This window comes from Mixophyes fleayi, chromosome 2 (assembly GCF_038048845.1).
Source record: "Mixophyes fleayi isolate aMixFle1 chromosome 2, aMixFle1.hap1, whole genome shotgun sequence".
Taxonomy (NCBI): domain Eukaryota; kingdom Metazoa; phylum Chordata; class Amphibia; order Anura; family Limnodynastidae; genus Mixophyes; species Mixophyes fleayi.
In genome coordinates this window covers 23,597,261-23,623,104 of record NC_134403.1, presented here as the reverse complement: position 1 = coordinate 23,623,104, position 25,844 = coordinate 23,597,261, and the positions used below count along the sequence as shown (strand labels likewise).

The window sequence follows — 25,844 nt, the reverse complement described above, 5'->3', positions numbered from 1 at the left end:
TGATAATTGCACCAGCCTCTTCTTTTAAGAGTTTTTTTGGACTAAGTATATGTTGGATCAACTTATGCATTGGCCACATATGGATTTACAGTAACTGGGACAGAGTGAAATATAGGAATTTGTTTTATCCCTTGCTATTAATATGGACCTTATTTGAATGACCTGAATTTATGCTTAAGTTTAATGTGAATTGTTGTCTATGGTTTGATAATATTTTTAACCCCAGGGGTAATGTTTTTAGTTATATTATTGCTGTGAGTTTAACTTGGTTGAATAAAGACACAACAATGAAATATAAATAGTTTGTCGAACAATATTAAGGTATATATACCAACAGGATAGCCATATAATACTAACAATTTACTCATTACATTACATATATCAGAGGAAGATATGCATCTAGTCAATGAGCGCCATCTGTGTGCTTTATATGTATATTTTATAAGGGTGGGATTCCCCTTACTGGTAGAGCTGCTCTTGCAACGTGAGAGGAGCGCAGTCCCTTTTGTCTGTTTTAATATTGTATAAGCCCCAATGCGGCAGGGACTGATGTGAGTGAGTTCTCTGTACAGCGCTGCGGAATTAGTGGCGCTGTATAAATAAATGGTGATGATGAGGATGATGATGATGAAAATGCATACGATTATAATTTTCTGAGTATCGCTGACTTGCGCCTCTTTATGCTTGGAGAGGCAGAACCAGGTACAGTAAGGGCACACTCATATAAATGCAACACAATCAGACATGGACGCATGCGCAGAGATGCCTCTCAGATGCAAAATATACGTAATAAAGATGATGACTATGAGCAGCTCTATCTAGTTACTTCTGATGGCGTATTGCCCCCTCCAGCTGACTGTGCTTCATTCCTTAGCACCGCCAGTGAGCGTGACCAGCATGCATGGGGGCGTGACTATAATTTTAGACAGTGTTTGGCTGCTCTCCAACTCTTCCTATCCCCATAATATACATGGGCAATGCTGCATGCACTACTGTTAGGTGCACGCAGCTCTCCCTATTCAAGCAGAGCTGTGTGAAGCGCTAGCAGGGGGTTTACAGGCACTAGAAACCCCCCTCGGTTTGCCTGTGATATTATATGAAGTTTTCAGCTATCTACTTGCATTACTTAATTGACATTTCTATCTGGTCTACTGCATAAAGGAAGATGTCCATAAAATTAAAGTGGAACAGAACATATGGGTTTATTAAATTTAACTTAATGTCATTTCATTTAATTTGTGTTTGTATTTAGTTACATTTTTTTATATGAAAATGCGACTTTTATTAATCTGTCAAGACACTTTTCTCTCTTGTCCAAGTGTGTGAAACTCTAAATGAGCCGCTGTATGTTTTAGGACCCGAACTTTTTGATACATTAAACATTTTAAACTCAAACTTATAATCATTTGATATTGTAAAGTATGTCCATGATTTTAGATCAATAGTGAAGTTTAAGTATATTACACTTAGTTGTACATTATCATTTTTTGCCCAAAAGCACAAATGAAAACTACAAGATCCACTATTCTGTACAGAGACTCAAATCTTTATCTCTGCATTTATAGAGTAAAATGATATATTATCTGTCAAAGTCGAATAATTGGATGAAAGAAAGTATATTGATTAATATTGTTTTACCGTGCGATTGCGATCAGTACGCCACGTGTTATGGCGAAATAGCACAATAAATAACGCACGTATATACTCAAACTTACACATTCACTTGTATATAGTTCATATTTATAATAGTTCCAATCCACGGTCGTTTATGAACAAATGTTTTTTAGTTTATAGTTAAATATTGTAATGTTATGTGCACTTTAGTGATATTTAAAGTTCAGGTCACGGGAATCATGTCATGTTTGGTATCATTCTAATCCCCTATTTATCCGCAGATGTCCGGTTCATTCCCCGAAAGGATCACACATTCCGTATGCTAGCTATGGATGATAGGGAATAAATTGTTAGAATAATATTGTCTGTGTAATGCTAATAGACCAGTTTAAACTAGTCCTTGGCGGGAAAATTAGTATTCATCCGCTGGAGAGCTGACCCCCACCCTTGGAAATTTGACCCCCACCCTTGGAGGGTGTCATTTGAACTGACCTATGGACTGCATTACACTGGACACTCCTGAAGCCTGAACCTACTGAAACATGCCAAATCATCCGTATTGTTTTCATTGTATCACTGAGTGTATATAAGCAGATTCCCTGGGATCAGCATGCAGTCACATTGACCACAGACTTCAGGATTGATGACTGTATGCTGGACCAAGCATTGCGAATCACCGCGTATGTATCGGCTGTACTGTACTTATTTATTGAACTGTTATACTTTTGCTTTGCTAAATAAATTGCTTGTGCTTTGGAACCACACAAAACGCATAGACAATGCTTACTGGAAAACAATGAAATTACTTAATATTATCCATAGGACAGCTCCACCCAGTGGTCACATTATAATGAAAAATGATGGACTTCTTTCTCGTCTTTAGCAGGTATCTAGCTTGAAAGTAGTATTTCTCAGAAATTGTGGTGCCACTATTTTACTGACCAGCTGGATCTTATGTATACAATATCCCTTAAACATTATATACTCTTTTTTCATTGTAGTGTGAATAGGAGATATCAGTGTGGTACATATTGTCATCTTTCTGATCTTTGACAGTCGTAGGAAACAGGAACTTTCCAATGAGTCAACACAGTTCTTTTATCTGTAAACTTCATATAATTTAAGTTGTGTTCTGCCACTGATATAAATAATAACTTATCTGCTACTTCTGGTGAGTAATATATTAAAGACAGAGCAGGAAGACAGAAGTCAGTGAGCAGAATATTCTTCTGTATGAACAATGCAGATAAATGGAGCTCTTGTATTAGAAAACCACCGCAAGGAGTTTACAAAACAAATGGGCTGCTTTGAATATCTCTGTACCAAGCAAATATTATACATTGGGAAAAGACAGCTACTGTCTAATATGGTGTATTTTGTAAACATAGAGGAGCACAGACACACGTACAGGTATGGATGGCTAAATTGGTTGTTTTCTTACATATATTGGGCCAGTTAAGAACAAGAAGTTTGGGTTAGAAAGCTTCCTGTCGCTATGCAACAGGGTCACCTGCAACTTTGTAGTGGAGAAAATGAACGTGAAGAAGCTTATTTAAAGGTATAGCTTTTGAACATAGTGCAGAGTGGCTCACAGCCAATCAAATGCTGCCCTCTATGGCATACCTCCCCAGGGGCAAACGCTGTATTTGTAGAGGGGGGGTTTCCACACCACACCGCCAGTGGGCGCGACCAGCATGTATGGGGACGTGGCTATAATTTGAGACAGTGCATAGACATCTATGGGGACTGCTATGTATTACGTAGAAAAGTGCAAAGCAGCAGCGATACACTGTTGATAGATGAGGCAAATACTTCAATTGGTGTCTATTTGACATGAAAATTAGCCTTAATAAATAGGCCCCTTGGAACGTTGAACTATTCACAGCTCAACCAACAGACTTCTTTTCAAGTACCACAGTTCTCAGTAATATTATAATATTGACAGAAGGAATTATGAAATTAGTCTCCCTTAGTTAGTCACATGATTACAGTCACTTCACAGCAGGACTCTGGTACATAAGCGCACATGTTCTACTTAATTTTCTGCTTCATTGTCAGTCTCCAAACTAATAAAGATTAATTACGAGAGTCTCAGAACAGTATGGTTATGAATTACTTTGTCAGCCCCCTCTTGTGAGATTAGTAGATTTCCCACAGTGTTATCCCTGTGATGACAGAGGAAGCCCCTCTGCATATACAGTTATAATCCTTCCTTGTCTTGTGATGTGCCAGGTGGATACGAGAAATGTGCCAATTATCCTTTGTTTATACAGATATTTTCTCTAGTTCCTAAACCCCAGAAAGTGTACCTGTTACCTGTACATGTTTTGTTAATGGGGGGCAAGATCGTATTTGCCAACTCTCCCTAAATGTCAGGGAGACTCCCTGAAATAGGGGTGATCTCCCTCACTCCCTGAAGAGTCTGGCATTCTCCCTGATGCTGAGCCAGTACAAGACGTGGTTGGCTTCGCCATCTGTGGCATGATGACACAGTTCAGAAATTGTGTCCTATTTCCATGTATTGATGCCTATGGAGGTGGCCATTTTCATGGAGACAAAGATTTAATCAAAGACTGACAGGTAAGACAACATGACTTCAGTAACGGAGACTAGACTAGTCTCTAGAGATTCATTAGCTGCTTTTCTTTAACGAATAGTTGCCTACTCTCCTGGAATGTCCAGGAGACCTCCCGGGCTCCCAGGAGAGCAGGACAACCTGCCGGTTCTCGCCCCTGCAATAGATAAGTGGCGGGGCCAGGCTTAATGACACAAATATCGCATCATCTTGTGACAATCGTTTAGGGGTGGGGCCAAAATGATGCGGTTTGTCAAGCCCCACCCTCGCACGCCCACCTCCCCCGGGATCTCCCTGAAGCCAACGAGGAAAAGTTAGCAAGTATGGGCAAGATTACAGTCCCTGTGTGAAGCCTTGAGGTTTTTTTCCTTGCCCCAAAACTTACTTTGGCTCAAAGGGGTCCATTTTCCTCTCTGTATCTAACGCATAGTAGACTCTTCATACTCTGTATATTGCGCACTTAGGTCCTTCTATCCAGCTCTCAAAACAGAAAATGACTGTTCCTTCTCTGCCTCCTCCTTATCAAGGGAACAATCAAGATAGTGCAGAGCTCAGAGCAAATGAAACATGTCACATGTTTTACATAACAATGGGAACAAACCAAACTCCGTATGAGACGTCACCCAAGAGTTAAACAATCATAACAATGCGAGAGCATACGGCCTTCATTGATGTCTGTAAGTCAACAGTCCTTTATGTTATGTACAGCCTGAAAAATTATCTGTAAGGTAGACTCAACAATGAGGAGTATTTACTAACACTGTGATCAGTAAACTATAGCAACCGAGGGGAAATGAGCTTTTAACGTGCCTCTGATTGCACAGATTGGATCTTGCTAAGTATGGGATTGGCTCAAAAGGGGGAAGAGTCTGCACAACAGGGGAAAAACCACATTGGGTTGGCAGAACGGAGACCTCAAATCGGGACTGTACCACCTAAATCGGTTCGGTTGGGAGGTGAGGATTTATTTTTATCATGATTCCCTCAATGTCCAACGCAGCATTATATGTTGGTGCATTATATAAAGGATAATTATAGCAATAATAGATCGCAGACAATTTGCACTAAGTGACGGTGGAATAAAACCTGATAACTCACAGTCTTGTTGGTATAAATCAGAATCTAGAAGGTGAAGTTACTGGTTGTGAATCTATAAGACGAACGATGGATTGAAAAATCGTTACCAACTCAAAGGGCACTTCTCACCTAGCCCCTTCTACCCGCTCCCCTCCTACCACACCTCTCCCTCCCCAGCCGCCCCAGCCTTATGCAAAAACATATTGTATAGACACCCAGGGATCCTGGCGGTCTTATTTATCAAGGGATTCCTAACCTTGCTAATACCTCTCATTAGAAATAAATGCCTATTAAAATTCTATTATTTAATGTAGCATGGTGGCTCAGTGGTTAGCACCTCTGCCTTACAGCACTAAGGTCATGAGTTCAATTCCCGACCATGACCTTATCTGTGAGGAGTTTGTATGTTCTCCCCGTGTTTGCGTGGGTTTCCTACGGGTGCTCCGGTTTCCTCCCACACTCCAAATACATACTGGTAGGTTAATTGGCTGCTATCAAATTGACCCTAGTCTGTGTGTGTGTTAGGGAATTAGACTGTAAGCCCCAATGGGGCAGGGACTGATGTGAGTGAGTTCTCTGTACAGCGCTGCGGAATTAGTGGCGCTATATAAATAAATGATGATGATGGTGATGATGACTGTCCCGAAAAAATAGGTCCACAATTGCGTTGAAAAGTCTGATTTTGTTTTATCACCGCTTATCACCGGCGATACTGGCCCACAGCGGAAAGGGTTGACGTCCAGCTTTCGCAGCGCAAGATGTGAGCCGACTCAACCATGCACAATGGAGATGAAAGCCCAGATGCTTTGCATGGGGTAGCCATTGCCGATGGTGGTTATTGCTGGCGATAGCAGTATTATAGGCAGGTGTGATCCTTATATGTATCAGACGAACATAAAAAAGCTCAATTGCCGACGAAAACTCCCATTACCGTCAACGATGGGGCTTGTTGACCGTTGATAAATCTGTCCCTTAGTGTTTCTACAAGTAACATATTTTATTATCTCTTTAACAGATCACATTGAAAAACACAGAGCAAAAATAAATAAATAGAACAAATAGGCACGGTGCCCACTGACGCCTCTCTGGATAAGAAGAGCATGGTGGTCGGTAAGGTAGAATGCAAAATATCACTGTTCGCCAATGATGTTTCATTGACCATAACGTCTTCACACACATCACTCCCTAGTCTATATAACATCCTAGGCCCTCGCCAACGCCACTGCACCCTATATCTCCTCCCTCCTATCTATTCACGCTCCATCCCGTCCTCTCCGATCTGCCAATGACCGTCGCCTATCTTCCCCCCTCATCACCTCCTCCCACGCACGTATCCAAGACTTTGCCCGCCCTGCCCCCCTCCACTGGAACAAGCTCCCTCCCTCCATCAGAACTTCCCCTAACCTGTCCAGTTTCAAACGGGCTTTAAAAACCCACCTTTTTCTTAAAGCCTTCCAGTCTCCCACTTAACTACCTACCTTATCCTCTGCCTCTCCCCCTTCTTTCCCCTTCCCTGCCTCCGTCCCTCTACTCTTCCTCTCTCCCCTGCGTTTCTCTGTCTGTCCACCCCTCCCCTTAGATTGTACGCTCCTCTGAGCAGGGCCATCTCTCCTCCTGTTTCTACCACTTCTAACTCTGCTCTCCAGCTACTTTGCCCTCCTCCTCGAGGGCCCTCCTCCCCCCTCTGGGGGTCTCCCTGTCTTCCGCGCCCTCCTTTTGGGCCCCGTCATTTGCGGATACTCCCCTCGCTCTCACTAGCTGTGCATTGAGCTTACTGAGTTACTGTGCTTTATGTTTACTGTACTGTGCTGTCTCACCTTGCATTGTAATTCGTTTTTGTCCCTGTACGGCGCCACGGACACCTTGTGACGCCCTATAAATAAAAATTAATAATAATAATAATAATAATAATCCTAAAGCCCTATATCGTGATCTCGAGATATAAGATTAACTATTCCAAAACAAAGACTCTCCCCTTCCATGTGTCCCTATCCCTTACTAGTGTTATTAAATATAACTATTACTTTCCTTGGAGGTCTAATAAGATAAATATCTTGGAGTTTCACCAATAGTATGAATGGTCTATAAATAAAACTGCCCCAAGTACTCACCTCTCTAATCTGTCCACAGTAATTAATTAATAATATGATGGTTGGAGAGGATAGTAACGATTAACATGACCCTGTTTTTGAGACTAGTTTATCTCTTACAGATATTACATCTAATTCCTCTGTCTGTCTGTGTGTGTGTGTTAGGGAATTTAGAGTGTAAGCTCCAATGGGGCAGGGACTGATGTGAGTGAGTTCTCTGTACAGCGCTGCGGAATTAGTGGCGCTATATAAATAACTGATGATGATGAGTCCACCATAGCTCAAATTTGATTGGAATGCCAAATCCACAAACACTAACTTTCCACTCTACTGAGCCCAGCCACAGATGGAGGCAGAGAATTTTCCAATATCAGATATTATTAGCTGACATCCCACCTTGGCCATTTCTTTCCTTGGCTCTTCCTACCACCATCATTTGGAGGCATTGCCTAGTGGCATATCCTCCTTGATACTGGGTAAACCCTACAAGACAAGAGAGTAAACATGTCATCAGTTTTAGTCAATCATCAGTTCTCTTGTTGGATCTGGTACCGCTGTAGATCCCACATGTCTGGCCATCTATTTCCCCTCACCTCACTATGGACCCTTATTTTGTTCCTGAATAGCATCCCTCCACTCCACTACCATTCTGTTCAGGGACTTTCAGACCTTTTTTTTTTATGATAAACTTATCATTAGATTGTTTACTTTTTTATGAAACGAGATTTTGGACCACCAGTTACCCCTATGTCCTATCGCATTCCCATATTTAACTTTCCCTATTTCCACTATGATACCTTCCCTTACCCCGAAAAGCACATGATAACTAGACTTTGGTTTACTGGCATCAATATTCTGGAAGATGGTTCTATGGCTTTAACACATGTATATTTATTGTTCCAGTCTAATACAGCAATGTGCATGGAATATACTATTGTGTTAAAAAAAACCTGTTACTGGCTGTGGAGGATGTTGTAACTTTTACCTTAATAATTATACGTATATGTTTATAAACTACTCACGTCTTCCATTCAAAGATCGGACAGGGAGGCTTAGAGAAAACTTGTAGATAAAGGCAGTGATGTACTAAGAGTCTGAATGATCCTGGCCCCACGATGTAATATCATAGTCAATATTGGGCAATTGGCTCGATACTCCAACATGTGTGGCAAGTAAACATCATGATTGTGGGCAGCACGGTGGCTCAGTGGTTAGCACTTCTGCATAACAGCACTAGGGTCATGAGTTAAATTCCCAACCATGGCCTTATCTGTGTGGAGTTTCTATGTTCTCCCCGTGTTAGCGTGGGTTTCCTCCGGGTGCTCCAGTTTCCTCCCACACTCCAAAAACATACTAGTAGGTTAATTGGCTGCTATCAAATTGACCCTAGTGTCTGTCTGTCTGTGTGTGTGTGTGTCTGTGTGTGTGTCTGTGTGTGTATGTTAGGGAATTTAGACTGTAAGCTCCAATGGGGCAGGTACTGATGTGAATGAGTTCTCTGTACAGCGCTGCAGATTTAGGGGTGCTATATAAATAAATGATGATGATGATGATGATTCCCTATAATCAGGGCCGCCAAGAGGAATCTCCGCAGTTTGGCAGAATCTTAGGGCGCTCATCTTAGTGGGTGCGAGCACACAGACCTCCACCCAAGCTACCTCGTGGATTCGGCAAAAGCTGGACACAGTTTAGGATGATTTGTGACATGTGGACCAATAGAAGTATCATGGGAACTGCTGGATTGTGCGGTATTTCGCATAATGCAGGAGATATCATCATCATTTATTTATATAGTGCCAGCAGATTCCGTAGCGCTGTACAATCTCAGATATCTCCTACGGCAGGATTTTCTTAAATTACCATTTTACTTAAAAATGCCTAAACCCTGTGGATAAAGCTGTCTCCGCATGATGTAGGGCTTGGTAATTAGGCTGGTGTGTCAGAAATGGAAATTGTAAGGATAGTGCATAATGCATCAAAGTGTGGGTCATATTAGTTTAGGTTTTAACTTATTTCCATGGAGCACGATTTAGAGAGAATAGAACTATAGTGCAATCCAATAACCTAAAATTATGGATGCAAAAAGTGTCACTCTGCAAAAAATCTCTGAAGTTCTAATCTATAGGTTACGCCAGGAAATGTAATTGTAGACCTGAATATCCTTGAATATCCTTGTAGAAAGCATTTTTCCGCATTAGTCCTCTGTTCAGCATTATCTCCCAGCACTCATCAGAGTAAGGCAGCCTGTAGCTCTATGAAGCTGTCTGGAAGGAAATGCTGGCACTTGTAGTTCCACAAGCAGCTGATCAGTCTGCACAATCCAACACACCACAAACCCATCTAGCAGGTACAGCCAGTACACAGCATTCTTCCTGCCTCTTATGTGTTTGTCTATTGCATTCCTGGCTGCACACTTCTGCAGGGCAATATGGTTGCAGTGAGGTATTTTAATGTGGCTGCCTGCGGGTAACACAGGGGAAGGGCAGAGGTAGGGGAGAGCTGGGTTAGAGGAGAGGGTGCAGTAGGATTTATTACTCACACAGCCCTGGGGGCAGCCGGACTCTGCTATTGGTGGATAGTTTCAGGCTCTCCGCCCATTGTCTCTGCAGCTCTGCTGTCCGGACACAGAGGTGAGAATCCTGCGCTCTCTGGAAGGATTCGCGACGGTCACTACTCAACCAATAGGAAATTAACTAATTAACCATCTGAATGGTCTTATTCCAGGCGGAGGTCGGGAGCAGAGCCTGCCCTGGGAGACTCACAGTAACCTTACAGGAGCTGCAGTAAGTGCTGTGTTACCTTCATTGTATAACTGTGCAGATGTGTTTGTACAAGCAGAAGTATGTATATAGTGGGAGCTGGGAGCTTGTCTGCAACTGCGTTATTTAACACACATTAAACGTTGTAGAATTATTGATATTGGGTGTATGTGGAGTAGCTGTGTATTGTAACTAGTGCAAAGCTAAATAACTGAGATGTGTATATGTAGTATAGATATGTAGTAGAAGAAATGGCTAGAAACCTGTTTGGTGCTTCCCTGCAAACAGGGGCTGGGGGCAAGGGGGGCATTGGCCTTCCGGGCTGGTCTCATAGTGGGCTATTTGCATTTTTAATTTTTCCCATTAAAATGTTCCTATAGGCTGCCCTCTTCCCCCATGGCTAACATTTGTCAGCCTCTGCAGTTAATTGTTATGTTTGTTTTAAGTTTATGACCTGAGAATAGTTGTTTTGTTTGTTTTTGTTTGGTATATCAACCCTTTTTTTCTTTTTCCTTTTTTGTTTTTTTTTAGCTTGCACCCCAATTGTCAGCGTGACATTATTGTGAGACCCCCAAAAAAAGACAGTTCACAATAAAACGTATTGCATATCTGACCCCAATGAGAGATTTTTGTCACCCCACTTGGGTTCAAGAGCTGCAGGTTTTGTATCTCTTCCATGACAGAGGATTACAATGTGAAAGTCTTGATATTATTCTTGGTGTACATCATGTTTGTTAACATGTCAGGTTGTTTTGTGTTTTTTAAGCATTTCCCTGTAGGACATGTGCTGGTCAGTCATTGTAGTTCACCTGTGCAGGGTTATGGTAATCCACACAACCTGACCTGTTGAAGGTATTTAAGGGAGGGATTGAGAAAACCCTCATTCAGATCGTCTCCTTATGGTTGGTTCACTGATCACTCTGCAATCTTTTCCTGGTGTTCGATCAAGGGTCTGATTGTGTGATGACAGCTTTGTAATCAGATACTGGTTTAAGAAAGAATTATGCTTCAGTAGTTAGTCATTTTATTACATTATTGACCCTCAGATGTTGGATTTCAGTATTGGTTAGTGATGGAGTATCCTCAGGTCTATGAAGTATAACATAGGTTATATAGATATGCAGGACTATGACTGTTTTTGGTTTGCTCATCTCTTTGAAATATGTCTTCGATACACATTGTTATTTGTAGGAGTAAAAGTGGGTGCTTTTACTTAGGCCTTTAACTTTAGCCATCTTAGTGGATCTGAGATTCCTTTTGCCTCTTTTCCCGTGTATAGAGGGAATTTTATTTTCTTCTTTACAGCTGATCAGTTATAATAAAAGCAGCTTGGATCTGGTAAACTGGTCAAAGTTTAGCCTTTACCCAGATCACACAGCCAGTTATTTTGGAAAACCAGGGTGCGTTTGGGCACGAAAAAGCATAAAAATATAATTTATACATAATTTATTTGTTCCATAGTAGTTTACATATGAACTTGGCCTTTGTGAATCCACATTTCAGTTGTCCATTTTCAGCTAGTAGTTCCTTTTATTTAACTACTTTTCTAATCTATAAAGATTGAAGTCTAATAGTAAAATAATGGAAATGGTAAAACAAGAAATATTAAATATGAATATAAATTAGATTAATAGTTGGTAGTAAACCATTTTGAAAAATCCCCCAAATATGGGCATAACGCCCATATTCTGTGCCCTAATTTTCTTTTCAGATAAATTCCGTATATGAAAAATTGTAGCTGCGTACAATATGTTATAAAGATCTTAAAGGGGAGCTCTATAAGGGGATGGAGCCCACTATAAGGACTTAACCTACCACAGGTCATAATTTCCTCTGTGCATTTTCGTAGAGGGTGCTCAAAACCTATTTGTACCCTTAGGCTGAGAACGTTCCATAGGGGCTGACTTTTTAAAATGATTGCGGGTAACTCATGTTACCCTTCTCCATCAAATGACTGAAACATGCCATGCATAGACGTGATCAGTGACAGCACAAATATTGGGGGTGCTTCAGCGCCTACAGAGCCGTGACTTATGCCTTGTACAACATATTTGTCTTGTGGAACCTGTAGAACAACATTTGCAATGTTAGAAAAGTTTCAAAACAATATTTTGTAGGTAGTTTTCATGGCCATAACCTGTCTGTTTTACTATTGCACACTGATATATGCACTACTTCAAATTTCACTGCAATTCTTTATAGAATGTTCCTTTCTACACATCTGTTCTTAGAATATCTTTAGCCAGAATGGACGACTGGATACTTGAGTACGCTTCTCGCTGGTCTCTTAGGCCTTGTACCAACTGACGTCAATTTTGTGCCCTGTACGAACATTTCTAACGCGATAACAGGTCTTAAAATGCTTCCAATGGACCCATATTCGCAGTTGCTACCTGAATTCGGGAGTGTTGCGGTTTCTGAATGCTGCCAATTTTGTTTAATGCGTTTTAACACAAGTAAAACACTTTGAGGTGAATAGAGTGACCTCCAATGACATACTGTGAACGCACGTAACACAGCTGCTTGTCAAGCGTGTTTGTAGTTGTTTCCCTGACACTTGTACGCCCGTTTAACGCAAGACAAACACTAGTGGGTATAATCTCCATCAGTCTGCAGATATAGTATGGTGATAGAGCTATACGCTATTGCCATAATCCTTTTTATATTATACATTACTGAGTGAATAGTAAAATAAAAATATCAATATATGTTAAATTATACTTACTTTTAGTCTGACTAGCAAAGTGCAAATTAAAAAAACCCAAAACAAAACAAAAAGTAGATTTCCCAAACCTGCAGCCGGCTGTTGAGGCCATTGTTCTCTTGAGGTAATGTTTATTTGAGGAATCGAGCAATTACTCGCGTGTAATGTTTACCTTTACAGAACGACATGTACAGGATTAGTCCACTGCAGTGATGTATGAAAATATTGTACTTTTTGTGTAACTCTTAACAAAATAATCCGACGGTGACTTAAAGGGGCACATAAAAAAAAATTGCGTCTGTCATCGCAGTTCCCTCATAGCTGTGCGCTCTGGTAATAAGAGTTAGAATCAACCTCGTTCTACAACATTCATTTGCCAGAGTTGCACTGAACAGCACATTCTCAATGCAGCGCTTGAGGTTGGGGCTCTCGTTACGGCAAGGCTATAACTCTTGTTTCCAGAGCTTACATATTAGGTGAGGGACACGTGAATACTTATGTGTGAAACGCAGGGAGTAAATTGGGTAGGTGGAGGCGTAAAACTTGATTGCATTGTGTACACCTTAAGTGTCCGCGTAAACATAGCCTTGGGTAACACTGCCTGTGGTTAAAGGACCTACTTTATAACTAGTAGACATTTGTTGGTCTGCTTAAATGGTTGGATTTTTGGATTCCACTGTGATAAGTACAACAGGCTGCCCCCTGGTGGTCACTCCTCTCTTAACATGGCTGTTAGGATATATTTTATAGCCGATGGTATCAAGACAATATATTGGGATTTAATTCACGCTTTACCTTGTTTACTGTAATTAAGGCTTTATCTTGTGCCTAATATTTTCTAGGAGGTATGTGGGATGCATTTGGAAATCAGTAGAGTGATGAAACTGGAAAGTTACTGTGTTATTTGGTAGTCTGCTCTGACATACACTCATTGTCTAATCGGCATAACAACATGAACCTGTGACGGGAAGCTGACAGTTGTTGGGGTTAAAGGGGTTGTCTTGCAGTAGAGCGAGGACAAACCAACTCAGTGGTCTTTTAGATCTGTCAAACAAGATGCAGATGACTGTGATAGAAAAATAAAGGAAGATGGCATATACATAATGAATATGGTGGGCACATAGGCAAACCCGAGGGGGGGGGGGTTCCTAGTGCCTGGAAACCCCCCTACAAGCCTGGGGCAGTGTATAATTGAGGTGGCTGGACACTGCCCCCGCTCTGCTTGAAAAGGGAGAGCTGCGTGCAGCTAACAGTAGTGCACGCAGCATTGCCCATGTATATTATGGGGATAGAAAGAGTTGGAGAGCAGCCAAGCACTGTCTAAGATTATAGCCACGCCCCCATGCATGCTGGTCACGCCCACTGGGGGCATGGTGTGGAAACCCCCCTCTGCAAATCCTGCGTTTTCCCCTGGGGCCGATCTTGTCGATCATCTAAAATATGTCAGTACTTGGGAACCAAACCTCAATGAGCGAGGTCAACTTTTGTTTATCATTTTTGGGAGAGAAAAGCAACTAGCTCTCTGCACGGAAGCAGGGAAACCTCTTATGTATGTACGTTATTTCTTAAATGCCCCCCAAATATTACTTTTAGTTTTTTGATGTTGCACAATCTTGTTGCTCAACCTAAACATCAAGCGACCGGCTCCGTTTCCAGTTTGACTTAACACGAGCGTCTCCAAATCGGTGGAGATCTGTCTGTTCAATGCCCCCGATCACCTCCGATGTCACTGAGCCCCATAATTGTATTTGGAGGATGATTTTTCTATGCGCTTAAGCGCAGACAGATTGCGGTTACTGTCCCTTTAAATGTTTTCTTAGGACAGTAGCGGATAGAGGATTCAGAACGTCGGCAGCAGAAGACGTTTCTATAAATTATAACCTTTAATTTAGGACCCGCGGAGAATACGGAGCACAATTTGTTGTTCTTATCTAAATAGTTGGGACTTGTGTACTGAGCGGATGTCCCCTGGGGGAAATACCAGGTTTCCTGTGTCTGTTTAAGGATATGTTAATTAAGCTGCTCTATCTGTGAACTAACTCATTATAATACAACTGTATGTTACAATGTTCTTATTCTGTCAGATAAGATAAATGGAAGCTATTGCCTCTTGTCTGTTATTTATTTCATGCTTCTTCAAAATTGCTGACAGTATTTATAAAATATAATGTTGGGGTTTATGTATCGTTGGACGTATTTGCGTCCTGAACAGCAACAGGAAATTACGCACGTGTGAAAAAAAAATGCATTCATGGTCCTGTGTGTGCTCCCCAGCATCTGGCGATACGTCCTGCCCTACAGACCGGCTTCTGTGCCAGGTTTACCTCAGGAGCAACAAATGTACGCTATGATGGCGTCTAGAAAATGCAGGTTGACAGTGTTTATAAGTCGCATTACGCAATTTGTACGCAATGTAGTAATTAAGTGTAACATTGGATCCCAGAAGACAGTGTTGGCTAATATGCGACACTCCAGGTGTTGTGAAACTACAAGTCCCAGCATACCCTTCCAGCAATAAGCTGCTGTATATTGGCAAAGCATGCTGGGACTTGTAGTTTCACAACACCTGGAGTGTCACAGGTTATACAACATTGCCATAAGACCCACTAGGGCAGGTCTGGCAAACCTGTGGCTCTCCAGATGCTGTGAAACTACAAGTACCAGCATGTCCTGCCGGCTTTTGGCTGGCTGTCTACTGGCAAAGCATGCTGGGGCTTGTAGTTTCACAACACCTGGAGAGCCATAGGTTGTCCAGTTCTGTACTAGGGGGGGGGGGGGGGGGTTGAGGTCCCAGTTGGATCTCCCATTGGTGTATGCTGGGCGATTGCGGCAATAAGATTTGCTATTGCTGCAGTAAGAGCAGATAGAAAATCGGTGTCCTCTCTGCACTAAATAAATTGGGGCCTGTTTCGGATTCAGTGGTGAAACACATGGCCTCTTTGTATCTGTAACTTGGCATTATTTCCTATTGGACACAGCAAGATGTTGAGAAGTGTTACAATGTATCCTTTTTCTCCGTCCGTACAGGTGTTCTTGGACGCGGGTGGGAGCGTGAAAATGAGCAGACATTTTATTTTCACGCTCTTATATGGTTTTAAGTCCTGCTGAAACCTGGGCTCCTTTACATAGGAAGAAATCGCAGCTAAAACCTAGCATAATGCAGACTTCTGTGCATTTTTTGTTGAATAAACTGTAGACCCAGATTTTTTGTAGTTTTGTGTTGCTGTAAAGATGTGTGTACTGCTTCATAGACAGCCATTGGTCTTATAAATTGTAGATGCAAAGTAATTTCTTTTGAGATCTTGCCCTCAGTAAGCACTCTAATATTTTTATTCTTTTGTAATCGCATACGGATCTGCTGTCTAAAATGCTGCAAGTTCTATATTAAGTGCATTCTGCTCTTCCTGGAGTACACAGTAAGTTTCCCATAAAGATCAATAATCTCTATAATAACAGACATACACTGCAACTAACTGCATTGCGGGTGTATTGTGATTGTATTACCAAATGTGAATTGGCCCTTATTATGACATTAATTCTTCACACGTACCTGTATCACAGACATAGTAATAACAGGTCTGTAGTGATATGAATTATCTGCTACTGCAGGCATTCTTCCAGTACAGTACTTGCAATTTCTTGTTATCTTTAAGCTGTTTGACAGGTTTTTAAAGACAATCGATCAATGAGTAACTCTGTCATTGTCTGCGTGCCTGTTATGTATTTGCTTTTATGGGGCTCGTAGAATCTACAGATTGTTCTCCGTTTCATAAGTTTGTTTCTGTGTGTTGGACTTGGATGAAGTGTACTCTTGTAAGAAACACCAATGTGTCTTGGCACTAAGTGGCTGGGTTTTAGCTATCTTCCGGAAGTGAGTCACAGGTGATTATATAGGGAGTTAACACTAATGTAAATAAAACCACCCAGCCATATCCATAGAAATAACAGGAGACCTGGGACCGCTGGATGAATGTCTATGGCAGATGAGATTCCAGGTAAAATGGTTCAGCAGGTCCTGTGAATTGTAGGGGCATTTACCCATGAACTATTGTAGAATTATAATACCAGAGACCCCCCTAGCAAAGACGGTGGCAGCATGGTGGCTAAGTGGTTAGCACTTCTGCCTCACAGCGCTGGGGTCATGAGTCATGACCATGGCCTTATCTATGTGGCGTTTGTATGTTCTCCCTGTGTTTGCGTGGGTTTCCTCTGGGTGCTCTGGTTTCCTCCCACACTCCAAAAAAAATTCTAGTAGGTTAATTGGCTGCTATCAAAAATTGACCCTAGTCTGTCTCTGTCTGTGTGTATGTTCGGGAATTTAGACTGTAAGCTCCAATGGGGCAGGGACTGATGTGAGTGAGTTCTCTGTACAGCGCTGCGGAATCGGTGGCGCTATATAAATAAATGGTGATGATGACTTAAAGTATTGCTGCTAGCTGGATGCATGTATGCACACTATGGACCTTCCTTAAGGAAAGGAAGGCAAAACAAAATGAGTAAATGTTCTCCAGGACAAACCATGTTACAATGCAAGGGTGCAAATTAGTTTATTATTTTACATATAGGTTAAATACTGGCTGTTTTTTCATCTGCCACACAAATACTTGACAGCTTTATTTTTCCACTAAAATTTAAAGTTGATCTAGGACATACCTCAACTATAAATATGTCCCCACAGTTTAAATTTACCTCCCCCTCCAATACAACATGGTTTTACCCAGGTGCAAAGTTACCCCTTTTTATTATGCTTTGATGTGGATCAAGAATACAATGTCCATATTTCCCAAATTTCGCATCTGTTCTTTTCTACATACAGTCTACACAAAATGCAGAGACTGAGAAATGCAGCTAGCGTAATCATTTGGTAGTGAACAAGGCGGAATACAATTTAACGTCTCCTCTACTGTACTGCAGTGTTGCATCACTCCTTACATTTACTTATAAAGCCTTGTCCTAGGTTCAGTCATGGCAGTAGATACATCCAGGTCCTGTGGTAGACATATGGGACTGTATTATTATTATTATTATTATTATTATTATTATTATTATTATTATTAACTAGATTTGAGTTTTAACAGAGGGTGTCGATATGGATCTTTCTCTATTATTAATGTATGCTGCTTTATATCATTGCTAGTTAAGGCTTTGTGAAAACTGATACCGGCCAATAGAAATCCTTATTTTTTTTTTTAGTTTTCTTGCCAGTGAAGATTTTGTGGCTTGTAACCCCACTTCTTTCCCCCTCAACCCTAATGTCCCTTTGTTCCTGTGGGTAGTTTGTAACTACAGCCAATCGCAGCCCATGTTACTGGAGAGCTCCACCAACCAGGAAAATAAGTGTGTGAGTGAAATCGCTTGATTGGACAGACGACATGGTTATCCAATCGGTTTTGTATATATATATATATATATCAGGGCTGGAAAACCTGTGGCTCTCCAGGTGTTGTGAAACTACAAGCCCCAGCATGCTTTGCCAGTAGATAGCAAGCCGATGTATGGCAGGGCATACTGGGACTTGTAGTTTCACAAACATCTGAAGAGCCACAGGTTGGTCAAGCCTGCTGCATACTATCAAGGGTTGGTTGCTCTGAACTGGACAAGGCTTTAATGTAGTGAGAGCCCCAAACCTTGAATTGTACATCTATGATAACCCTTTGGACGGCACTGAACGCATCGGACAAGCTGTTAATGGGGTTTTATGGGGTTGTTATACTCTTCCTTTAATGGTGACAAAGTAGTTGTAGAACAGGAGAAGACAAATTCCTCTTCTGATCCTGTGATTGTCTTCACTTTTCTGAAATATTTCTCCGCTTTCTAGCAGATCAGGGTGTTGCCCAGCCACGGACGGCTACATGTTGTAGCAGACTGATTTGGCAGATTTCTACCATATGTTAGATTGCACAATAATAGCTGTGTTATGAGTCACTGGGGATATGCAGCTATGAGGATAATACTGTGCAGACATGATGATCAAATATGAAATAAAATGTAACTTAACCCTTAACCATCTGTGACCATATCCGCAGACCACCTTCATTGTGTGGGTCCGTCCTCTGCCCTCTCTACAGTGATGTCTGGTACTCGCCAGCACACTTATTTCTTGTGTTTTACATGTATCCAGGTTCTCCTTAAGTATTATTGTATTAATTTTTTTTTTTTTTTGTACAAGATGAACTTAAGATTACAAAAGATCCAATGTACTCTACAGTCATGGATGGAATGAGTCTGAGACACGCGGCACCACATTGTGCGGTACATGGCATAGAACATGCGCTGTGTCATGCCATGATGGCTCCACGCGTTCAGATACCATTGCATGTCGGGTGGATACTGTGAGCTGTCCAGCTGCTAACGCGTTTCTCTGCTGGTCTGGAACTAGCTCCATCTGTAATACTCTGTTTATTGGCAGAGCGTACCACGTAAAGAACCAAGCAGCAACCAAGGTTGCCCCTTTGGGGCAGGTTCTGGCAGGAGATCGGTTTTGTTTTTGCTTTATAAAAAAAAATAAAAAATGTTGAGAAGCCTACAAAAGACTAATGGGATTAAAGGGCGAATACCGTATTGGCAGCGATGGAGCTTTTTAACGCTTTGTGCTATACATTATCGGATTAACGCTGCATGCCAAAAACTATTTAACCAGGATTACAGCGGTACGTGTAATTTATCACAGCAATAGAAAAATATTCTTATTGCCACATTTTGATGAATTAAACCCAATATTGCTGCCATTTACACACAAGCACTAACTGAACATTTTGTTGACCCACAATAAACTTAGTTGGCCTCAGTAAAGAACCCTTTAAAACAAGCCCCACCGATTATTTTACATTAAACAATAACCCCTCCACCCATATTTCTCTTTATGCCATGGTCACAACGCTTTGGGTTTGGACAGGGTGACGCCCTTACACCCCTGGGCCGAATTCTTTATTCCCCCTGCTATGGCCCCCCACTGATCTCTGTTGGACAATGGATATTTGATAAACCATTTGGTGCAGCCAGGGATAGGAACAGACGAGTCTATGGTGCGTTTTGCCATCAGATTTAAATTACATTTTCTCCATCGTGTTAATTCATTGTTCTGGGTGTGTAACAGATAATATCTCTGCCATCACATGACTTTCCGTGTCTAACTTACTGTTTCTGCAGCAGTAAACGTTCACCCTGAACTTTGGAACCATTGTTCAGAATAAACATCTGCCTGTGTGTTGGAATCTTCATGAAGATATCGATGTATGTTGAACGCCCGTGTGTGCGTAGTATGTGTATATGAGAGGAACGCCAGGATTCTGACAGGTGTGAGGGGGGGTCCAGCTCTGCTCTTCACTAAAACATTCCTCTATGTATTTATATAGAGCTATTAGACATATATTTTGCTTTGGAAAACCCTACAAATCACACTGCACAGAGGGCTTGTACAGTGCTGGAAATAGCCACATAAGGAACGGCTTACTTAATATTTTATTCAGTACCTTTGGCCTAGCCTGTGTGCATCAGGAGATGGTAAATGTGGATGACAATGACAGCTTTGTGCATTGTTAAATAGACCCCTTCCCAATGTGCTTGTTTTTATTGGCATAATTTGCTAATTATTTACAATGTACGACATAATGCTCTTGTGCATCTGCCATAGCCCTCGTCCACATAGGTATAAGTGTACTTGACTGTTTTATCCAGAAAAACTCTGTAAAAATTGATACTTTCTGTAATATTTATTTTTAAATGTCATTCATCCGTGCGTGACTTGATATGTAAGAATGCAAAACCCTAACCACTCTGCTAGCTGACTTTCCCATTATACAAACATAGATACTTATTAAATAAATAAACTGGAAGCCTCTCGAACAGGATTGGTCCGTTGACCACTCTTGATAATGCTCCGGTAAAGCTTAGAAACACAAGAGGTGGCTTCACAGTTGACCCGAGAACTTTTATTTGTGGACTACTCCCTGCTTTGTGGTGATCTAGGCTGTCGATGATTAGGTATATCAAGAAACCACCCAACTGAACGGGGGATACTGTATAAAACGGGATGTTGATGTGAATAAACCAGTGAGACGCTAGATATCCCGGTAGAACATAATATAATATAACTTTATGTACCCCAAAATCTACGCTTCTGGTATAGTGCTTGCCTTAACTGTAGCGTCGCTGATTACTTATCTATGTGAGAATGCCTATTGTAAGAGTTTTTCAGGTAAGACATGTCCAGGTGTAACCAAGTTTCAAGTACTTACCGTATGTGCAAGGATCAACTTTTTAAAATGGCAAAAAAAGTTATTGAAGCATTTTTGATGCTTCTGCCAGAAATCCATGGAAGGGTAATGAGGAAACTTTGAAGATGTGGTGTGCAAAATATAAGTGACTGGAATGTGATAGTGTTACAATGACGGCAGTAGGAGAAGTGGCAGTATGACATACCCTCTTATACCCCCCACTTCCAACACTGTATATAATTCATACTTGCCTACTTTTGGCAAGTTGTATCCAGGAGAAGGGCGTGTCCGGAGGGCGGGACGGGTCACGGCCAATCGCGTCATTTTGGGTCTGCGACAAATATGCCGTTTTGTCCTGGGGGGTCGGGCCAAAATGACGCGATTCACCGCTAATCGCGTCATTTTAGCCCCGCAATTGCAGGATGCGGGAGGCTTGCCAGCTCTCCCGGGAGTCCATGAGACCGACCCAAATTTCGGGAGTCTCCCGGACATTCCGGGAGAGTTGGCAAGTATGATTATAATTATACGTAATATGGACAGACCTCTTCTGTTCTTATACCGTCCAATTACCCCTTTTTAGGAGCGACGGGCTCTTGTTTCAACCCAAATTACTTTCTTAACTCCTTCCAAACAGTACTTTCTACACCCTGCATAGTTGTGAGTTTCAGTGCTTTGCTGTGTTTGTAAGCCAGGTGTGTTTTCATATTAATTTGTATTATTTATACACGTTTTGGTGTCTCTGAACCGGAGCACTTGTCCATCATCGTTGTATAGTGCAATCCTAATGGTGATGATATATAAAGGAGCGCCATTGTTTAGTCAACTTTGGAGGAAAAAAACAAACTGATACACCAGCGTTTAATACAATTGCTGTTTTCATAGAATGTAACAAGATTGTATCCTTGGCCTACAGTGATGGTGTTAGATGCTGTACTTTTGTCATATTGAGAATTGCATCTCTTTGTTATGTAACTTCTTATAGCAGAAGTAATTATTATTTTTTGATGCAACCCTTTAAGCAATATATCCTTGAAGATGAATCATAATATTATAATCACATCCTGTATATTTTTATTTGTAGCTTTAGCAATAATATTCACACATTTTTCTATGTAGGCAAATAACAGACAAGCCTGCGCTCACACACCCCTAACAAGCCGGTTCCTCCGGTCTGTAGTGGTTCACGGTTCTGCTAGTTAGGAGGAAATAATTTGTAGCAGTAAAGAATATCAAATTGTTACTTTCACACATTTACGGACGTACTCCACCCAAAAGGAAGGTACAATTTAAGGTGGAGTTCATCTAGGGCATACTTGATTTGGATGCTCTGCCAGATTTTCAGGGGTCTATGGTCACCCTAACGGTCCCATAAATGCTACACCCTGAAACTCTTCAAGCTGACCCCAATAAATTATGTACATGGTTACATTGTAAAAAGCACGGTGACTTAGTGGTTAGCACTTCTGCCTCACAGCACTGGGGTCATGAGTTTGATTCCTGACCATGGCCTTATCTGTGTGGAGTTTGTATGTTCTCCCCGTGTTTGCGTGGGTTTCCACCGGGTGCTCCGGTTTCCTCCCACACTCCAAAAACATACTGTTAGGTTAATTGGCTGCTATCAAATTGCCCTTAGTCTCTCTCTGTCTGTGTGTATGTGTGTGTTAGGGGATTTAGACTGTAAGCTCCAATGGTCTCTGTACTGCGCTGCGGAATTAGTGGCGCTATATAAATAAATGGTGATGAGATATGATGTATGTATTTCACCAAAATGTGATATTGGTCTTGTTATGAAGGGGTTAATGACTTGTCGGTAGCCGGCGCTGTAATGAGGTAGTTGTCTCAGGCAGCATCTTCTGGGGGGGGGGGGGGGGCAGCAGATTCAAGGAATTTAATACCAATTTCCTTGGTGCTCAAGTCTAAATTAGTGGTGTTTGTTTAGCAGGTTTATTAATGTTTAAAAATGTAAATATTTGTCTTTCACGCTGCACACAACTCCTAGAAATGTTTATTCCAGTTTGTTTAAGGAATGAGCCGGGCGCCGTTCAGGTTGCGGGTGGCAGGCTGGCTTAGCTCGCCCATGTGGAGCTGTCACTGCCCTCCTCTATGGTTCACATGCTGTATAGCCCTTTACATCTCAAGAAGTCTTTAACATAAGTGTATTCAGCACGAACGCTTAACTAGAGAGCAGCCAGTGAGTGCTGAGGTCTGTATGGTCCATGTGGATGTGATTGGGGGGATTCTACAATCACGGGGAAGAGAGAAGAGCAGAGCTGTCACCCCCCCCCCCCCCTTCTAGCTGTCCCCCCTTTAAACCAGGGGCTCAGTCTTTAACACATTGCAACACTCCAGGCTGACCAGGTACAATGCACCCAAACACTTTTAACTGAGTGTTCCACTGAAACCACCAATGAAAAACCTGCTTAGTATTGTGTCTATTCTGTTAACCTAGTAAGTTCCAATTGTGTGGTACGGTTCCCAAACAATACCCCTAACCACTAAATAATCAAAAAAACTCCTCCTAATAACAGAAAGCACCGTGAGTCCTACCCACTGCCTTTAAATTACATGTGTTTTCGCTAGTAGGATGCCTGTAAACTGGTCTCACAATGGAACACATTGTTTTCAATGTCTGCATACCCACTTGATTTTGGACGTGCTGTAGTGCGGTTATCCGAACTCTCGCTCCGTTCAATGTAATTAGCACAAGTTCATTGTGTAACCAATGTTTCACCCTCCAGCACTACAGGCCGCTAATTAACATTTTATCCCTCAATCTCCACATTACACGATCTACACAAAAATGTCACAATTGGGGAGAGTAGAATAAATGTAGTTAGATTGATATACCTGTATGCACCACAGAAAACTATAACCAAGGTACTATATTGTATAATTCATTGACTTTGGCTTTAACACTTAGGGCTAGATTTACTAAGCTGCGGGTTTGAAAAAGTGGGGATGTTGCCTATAGAAACCAATCAGATTCTAGCTTTCATTTATTTAGTACCTTCTACAAAATGACAGCTAGAATCTGATTGGTTGCTATAGGCAACATCCCCACTTTTTCAAACCCGCAGCTTAGTAAATCTAGCCCTTAATCTTGCCCTGAAGGCTATAATTCAGTTATCTGGTGCTTAATGCTTCTGTGCACATCTTCCATCACCTGCATAATGTAAAGTTTAAATTCTCTTCCTTGAATGGTTTGGGTTTTGCTAGGTTAATGTGTAAAGTAGACCTCAATGGTCTATGCTGCAATTATGACACCTAACCTGTCTGTTTGCTATATACACTTTCTAGTAAGAGGGTGTAGTGCTTACCTCCAGCTTTGGCTCTCTCCTCTTAACATTTCTGATCTTAGTCTGAGCCAGTCAGTCACCAAGCTCCACAGTGGTCTCAGATCCAAATCCTTTTTGCTCACTACCATGGCAACAACAGTCACATGACATATGTAATCTCATGACCCCTAACAAACGATAATGGCAGTTTTAATTCGTCCTGATCCAATTGAGTATTGTATTATAGTTCTTTGCTGGATGCACTTACTCTGCAAATGATCTTACCTAGTATTGTTGGTAAAAACTGTCTGGTTACTTCTTTGGCAATTCCTTATTTGGAAACCGTATCCCATTCACTGCCTAGTGTTGTCTATTTTAAGAAGCAGCTTTTAGAATTCGGAACTCCCAAACTCATTACTTTGTGGTCTTTACATGTTTAACTGAAAGTTCTGCTGTAGATGATAATCTCATGTTTCCTGCTTCACTGATGTGACTTTAACCGTTTCAGCGCCTCACACTGGGGGCATGGAAAAGGGTCAGATTCCTCAGAGGCCCTGACATTTTCCCACGGATAAAGCTGTTCCTAATTCTATTACAGGCCAATCTGTTTGTCCAGCAGGATTTGTTTCAGGACGGCCGTACTTTTTATTTACATCGCTGAATGAGAGTTTTCTAAGGACTCATAACCACTGGCATCAAAACACACGTCTTTACTAGTGTATTAATGCTTGTACAATACATGTAAATGAGGGTGGCATTGAAACACTTTGTTTCCGATATCACCATACCCACACTCCTTCGTACTACAGCTCTGGAACATTAGGATTTTTCAGACGTGGGTAAGCTCCCAGTGTGTTTTGTTTTTTTTCCCTTTAGTTCGATGCAAATGAAACACATTGGGCCTGATTCATAAATGAGAGCAAAGCAAAAAAAAAAAAAAAAGTAACTTTGCATCTTGGCAAAACCATGTTGCATTGGAGGGGGAGGTAAATCTAAAATGTGGGGTTAGATTTATAGTTGGGGTAGGACATGTCCTAGATCACTTTAAATTTCAGTGTAAAAATAAAGTTGAGGTATTTGTGTGCTATATTAAAAACAGACTCTTTTCCTTATGTGCAAAATAATAAACAAATTTGCACCCCTTGCATTGCAACATGGTTTGTCCCGGATGAATTTGACTCCTTTTTTCTTTTTTTTTTGCTTTCCTTTCCTTAATGACTCTGGTCCATTAAGTACAACAGTCTCCGTTGACCTCGCCAAATTCAAGTACAAGTTGTTAATTTTTCATTACTAAGGAGGGATGGATTTCTGATTCTTACTCGCTAATCTCGTTACGGCACTTGTCAAGGGGTGGGATATATTATACAGCATGTGAACAGTCAGTTCTTGAGTTGATGTGTTGGAAGCAGGAAAAATGGGCAAACGTAAGGGTCTGAGCGACTTTGACATGGGCCAAATTGTGATGGCTAGACGGCTTCTGCAATCTGGTCTGTTCTGGGCAGGAAACATAACTGTTATACGGGCTCCTTTCAGC

The 25,844-nt window shown here is 41.5% G+C and overlaps 1 protein-coding gene across 9 annotated transcripts in view; it reads left to right on the top strand.

Annotated features, from left to right (window-relative positions):
* The first annotated feature begins 9,758 nt into the window (after nt 1-9,758).
* The window catches only part of SYTL2 (synaptotagmin like 2), a 76,976-nt gene continuing 60,890 nt past the window's right edge, over nt 9,759-25,844 (top strand). For 2 of the 9 annotated variants that reach the window (XM_075198661.1, XM_075198662.1), the window contains exon 1: nt 9,995-10,139. The gene's annotated coding sequence lies outside the window, so the exon portion shown is untranslated. The other 7 variants (XM_075198658.1, XM_075198663.1, XM_075198665.1 and 4 more) reach the window with 7 other exon arrangements.